This window comes from Hordeum vulgare, chromosome 3H (genome assembly GCF_904849725.1).
Source record: "Hordeum vulgare subsp. vulgare chromosome 3H, MorexV3_pseudomolecules_assembly, whole genome shotgun sequence".
In the NCBI taxonomy this organism is placed as follows: Eukaryota; Viridiplantae; Streptophyta; class Magnoliopsida; order Poales; family Poaceae; genus Hordeum; species Hordeum vulgare.
In genome coordinates this window covers 578,821,288-578,827,287 of record NC_058520.1, presented here as the reverse complement: position 1 = coordinate 578,827,287, position 6,000 = coordinate 578,821,288, and positions in this window count along the sequence as shown.

The following is a 6,000-nucleotide window of genomic DNA, read 5'->3' as shown; positions in this document are numbered from 1 at the left end:
TACTGTTTTCTGCGTGTCAAGTATTTATTCCTATGACCATGAGATCATATAACTCACTGACACCGGAGGAATGCTTTGTGTGTATCAAACGTCGCAACGTAACTGGGTGACTATAAAGATGCTCTACAGGTATCTCCGAAGGTGTTAGTTGAGTTAGTATGGATCGAGACTGGGATTTGTCACTCCGTGTGACGGAGAGGTATCTCGGGGCCCACTCGGTAATACAACATCACACACAAGCCTTGCAAGCAATGTAACTTAGTGTAAGTTACTGGATCTTGTATTACGGAACGAGTAAAGAGACTTGCCGGTAAACGAGATTGAAATAGGTATGCGGATACTGACGATCGAATCTCGGGCAAGTAACATACCGAAGGACAAAGGGAATGACATACGGGATTATACGAATCCTTGGCACTGAGGTTCAAACGATAAGATCTTCGTAGAATATGTAGGATCCAATATGGGCATCCAGGTCCCGCTGTTGGATATTGACCGAGGAGTCTCTCGGGTCATGTCTACATAGTTCTCGAACCCGCAGGGTCTGCACACTTAAGGTTCGACGTTGTTTTATGCGTATTTGAGTTATATGGTTGGTTACCGAATGTTGTTCGGAGTCCCGGATGAGATCACGGACGTCACGAGGGTTTCCGGAATGGTCCGGAAACGAAGATTGATATATAGGATGACCTCATTTGGTTACCGGAAGGTTTTCGTGCATTACCGAAAAAGTTTCGGGCTCATCGGTAGTGTACCGGGAGTGCCGGGAGGGGTGCCGGGGACCATCGGGAGGGGTGTCACGCCCCAAGGGGTCTCATGGGCTATGGGAAGAGATAAACCAGCCCCTAGTGGGCTGGAATAAGTTCCCACTAAGGCCCATAAGGTTTGAGAAGGAAAAAACACAAGGTGGAAAGAGTTTCCAAGTGGGAAGGTGGAATCCTACTCCAAGTAGGATTGGAGTAGGACTCCTCCACCCCCAATTTCGGCCAAACCTTTAGGTTTTGAGGCTGCCTCCTCCCCTCCCTCCCACCTATATATACGGAGGTTTTAGGGCTGATTTGAGACGACTTTCTCACGGCTGCCCGACCACATACCTCCATAGTTTTTCCTCTAGATCGCGTTTCTGCGGAGCTCGGGCGGAGCCCTGCTGAGACGAGATCATCACCAACCTTCGGAGCACCGTCACGCTGCCGGAGAACTCTTCTACCTCTCCGTCTCTCTTGCTGGATCAAGAAGGCCGAGATCATCGTCGAGTTGTACGTGTGCTGAACGCGGAGGTGCCGTCCGTTCGGTACTAGATCGTGGGACTGATCGCGGGATTGTTCGCGGGGCGGATCGAGGGATGTGAGGACGTTCCACTACATCAACCGCGTTCTCTAACGCTTCTGCTGTGCGATCTACAAGGGTACGTAGATCACTCATCCCCTCTCGTAGATGGACATCACCATGATAGGTCTTCGTGCGCGTAGGAAAATTTTTGTTTCCCATGCGACGTTCCCCAACAGTGGCGTGACCCACCATATAAGAATGTTGATTACAGACGCCGCGTACAATTGTCATAGGGCCCTGAGAATCAATTTCTTCGTCGATTTCTTCACATTCAGAGTGATATTCTTCATCAGTTGAAGAAAATCGATTCATCATGTGTTCACATCTAAGTCATCAATTTTGCATAAGTGTTAGGATGTGTGCATGTTTTTACAAAACATTTAAAGATTCTAAGATATTTAGCTCACACCGCAACTTGCAAAACCTTTTCTCATCCAAGGGCTTAGTGAAGTTATGTTCGAGTTGATCATCAGTCTTCACATGGTCGATGAGGATATTGCCCTTGAGGACATGGTCCCGAAGAAAATGATGACGAATCTGGATGTGCTTAGTCTTCGAGTGTTGTACTAGGTTATATGCAATCTTGATTGTACTCTCATTGTCGCAGTAGAGAGGCACATTCTTCATGTTGATGCCGTAGTCCTTGAGGGTTTGCTTCATCCACAGCAATTGAGCACAGCATGAACCCGCAGCAATGTACTCAGCTTCAGAAGTGGAGAGTGATACGTAGTTCTGTTTCTTTGAGGACCAGCAAACTAGTGATCTTCCGAGGAAATGGCATGTGCCAGATGTTGACTTGCGATCCACACGGTCACCAGCATAGTCAGAATCAGAATATCCTACCAGATGAAGATTTGAGCCCTTGGGATACCATAATCCTAGTGTTGGTGTGTGAGCTAAGTATCGAAGAATATGCTTCACAGCCTTATGGTGTGATTCCTTCGGTTTTGCTTGAAAACGTGCACACATGCAAACACTAAGCATTATATCTGGCCTAGATGCAGATAGATACAATAAAGAGCCAATCATAGAGCGATATACCTGCTGATCGAATTCTTTACCATTTTCATCAGTGCCGAGGTGGTCGTTGGTAGGCATTGGAGTCTTGGCACCTTTGCATTCATGCATGTCGAATTTCCTCAGAACATCCTTGAGGTATTTCTCCTGTGATATGAAGATTCCATTGCGTTGTTGAAAAATTTGAAGACCTAAGAAGAATTTCAGCTCCCCCATCATAGACATCTGATATTCTTCACTCATCATGTAAGCAAATTCATCACTGTATCGTTTGTCAGTACAGCCAAATATAATGTCATCGACATATATCTGGCACACGAATAGCTCATTATCATAGGATTTAGTAAAAAGAGTTGGATCGAGTGAACCAGGTTTGAAGCCTTTCTTGATGAGGAATTCCTTCAATGTATCATACCATGCCCTAGGGGCTTGCTTGAGGCCATAGAGCGCCTTTTTGAGTCTGAAGACTTTGTCTGTATTCTTTGGATCCTCAAAACCTAGAGGCTGAGCAACATATACTTCTTCCTCAAGCTTATGATTGAGGAATGCACTTTTCACATCCATTTGATATAATATGATGTTATGATGATTAGCATAAGCAAGTAGTATTCGAATAGCTTCAAGTCTAGCAACAGGTGCAAAAGTTTCATAGAAATCTATTCCTTCAACCTAGGTGTAGCCTAATTTTTTCATTTGTGAATAATTTTTTCATTTGTGAATAATTTTTGAGTTAATGTTCTTTTCCAAATGAGTGAACATTTTCATGAATTCATGCACATTTTTCTGAACTCACCAACATCTTTGAACTCGTGATTTTTGTTTGACTTCATAACCATTTATTTGGATTCAAGAACATTTGTTTGAATTTCACGACATTGTTATGACTTAAAAACGACCTAGATAAAAAAGTAGGTAAAAAACTGACCTAAGAAAAAAAAATAGGTGTGAAAAAAGAGTATGTGATCTTGTGCCAGGTGATTAACTGATGGCTATGACGATTCCCTGATACCATTAGTGGTCGATCTGGCATTAGCACGCGCATTGAGCGATATACAACAACACTTGAAGGTGTCTTCCTCTTCTGGGTTGACTTGTCCGACTAGCTACTATTCTTATTCCTCCTCCTCTAGTTCCTTCCTTATATTCCCCAAATTCTCTAGTTCCTTCCTTAGGTTCCCCAAATTCTCTAGTTCGCTGATCCAACCACCTAAGCTTGTAATTTGATATTGATTGAGTGAACTAGTGCATTGGGTTGCCAACACATTATTTGGATTTATCTCATCGCCATTTTAGCAAATATAAACCGCATAATACATTACCTTATATATATAGAGTAATGCTAAGTTACAGATCATCTAATTTCATTATGCGAGGGAGACGTTCTGGTGCAATACAAACATTATGGCATTTGAGACTCACAGAGAAAAGTATTCCGAGTAGCGCCCTTTTATTCATTGGTTTAGAATAGAGAACACAAAAAGAAGCCAGGTGATTAACGCCCTTTTCATAAGTAGGAGGATAAAGAGAGGAAACAAAACAAAAACATCACTAACAGAAAAGGAAAAGAACAGGGGAGCAAAAAAGAACTAGTGCACATCGCTTCGCCCGTAATTGCTAGGTGCGCAAAATGACTATTAGGTGCACCATGAGCAGAATAAAATTATTCCAATTGGATGGCTTACTCGATGGCAGACCCTATGCAGTGGCCTACCTGCTAGAAACTTTGAAATCAATTGTTAAGGGGTATCCCTTGTAAAGGACACCATCACCTTCTCAGGCTCTTACATGTGGTGCATTGCATGTGCGCCACTTGTTGCACCGAGGTGTCTTTCTTTTTTTCTAGATTTGTTTGTTCAAAATTTTTATTTCTTGAACCATGCATCTAAAGCCATAGCCGGTTTCACCGTTGGATTTGTCGCATCGAGATTTTTCAAACTAGATCACATGTTAATAGGTTTTGACGAAAAAAATCGCAAAGAAACCAAGAAAAGCCAGAAACCTAAAAAACAAAAAAGAGGAAAAATGAAAACAAAAAAGTTAGAAAAAAACCAGAACCCGGAAATAGGGTTGCGGTTTTCTCTTTTTTCTCTTTTCGAGAATCACGTATGTTATCCCGAGTTGTGATTCTCGCACAAGCAAATATGTGCTTCCGCAAGAAATAAAATCGTGTTTTTCATGGAAGCACATTTTTGCATTTTTCGAAGAAGCAAAAGAAGTATGTGCTTCCATAAGAGGCAAATAGTGTTTCTTGTGGAAGCACTATTTTTTCCCTTTTAAAAGAAACAGTTTCGTTTCGCGTAAAAACAAATCTTTGTTTCCCTTGGAAGCACTGTTTTTGTCATTTTCCAAAAAGCACACATGTTTAAAAAAATCTAATAACGTTCACAAATTACAACAAAATGAAAATTTAATAAATATTGTTTGCACTTTATGAAAAAAAATTAAAATCCAAGAACAATTTTTTCATTTGTGAATAATTTTTGAGTTAATGTTCTTTTTCAAATGAGTGAACATTTTCATGAATTCATGCACATTTTTTTGAACTCACCAGCATCTTTGAACTCATGATTTTTTTTGGACTTCATAACCATTTATTGGGATTCAAGAACATTTGTTTGAATTTCACGACATTGTTATGACTTAAAAACGACCTAGATAAAAAAGTAGGTAAAACCTGACCTAAGAAAAAAAAAGTGTGAAAAAAGAGTATGTGATCTTGTGCCAGGCGATTAACTAATGGCTATGACGATTCCCTCATACCATTAGTGGTCGATCTGGCATTAGCACGCACATTGAGCGATATACAACAACACTTGAAGGTGTCTTCCTCTTCTTGATTGACTTGTCTGACTGGCTACTATTCTTATTCCTCCTCCTCTAGTTCCTTCCTTAGGTTCCCCAAATTCTCTAGTTCCTTCCTTAGGTCCCCCAAATTCTCTAGTTCGCTCATCCAACCACCTAAGCTTGTAATTTGAGCTTGATTGAGTGAACTAGTGCATTGGGTTGCCAACACATTATTTGGATTTATCTCATCGCCTATTTAGCAAATATAAACCGCATAATACATTACCCTATATATATCGAGTAATGCAAAGTTACAGATCATCTAATTTCAGTATGTGAGGGAGATGTTCTGGTGCAATTCAAACATGACATTTGAGACTCAGAGAGAAAAGTATTCCGAGTAACGCCCTTTTATTCATTGGTTTAGAATAGAGAACACAATAAGATGAATAGAAGCATTTTCAATTTGCAAAAATAAATAAAAAATTAATAAATAATAGAGGTATGGCAATTGTGTAACAAAATATGGTTATCACATATTTTCATATTTTCATATTTGAATTAAAATTGTTCATTGCGTAAGAAATTCTTCAAGTCATTAAAACATTGAAAAGGGAAAAATATCTAAGGAATGAAAAGCCGAAAATGAAAACATGGTCATTGCATTTTAAAAATGTTCATCATATATTTTATAAATGTTCATCCGGTAATAAAAGATAATCTATGAAAAGGAAACATCGTAAAAATTAAGTAAGAAAAAACAAAGGGTAAAGGAAAAAACAAGAAATAAGTAGGAGGATAAAGAGAGGAAACAAAACAAAAACATCACTAACAGAAAAGGACAAAAAAAGGGGAGCAAAAAAGAACTAG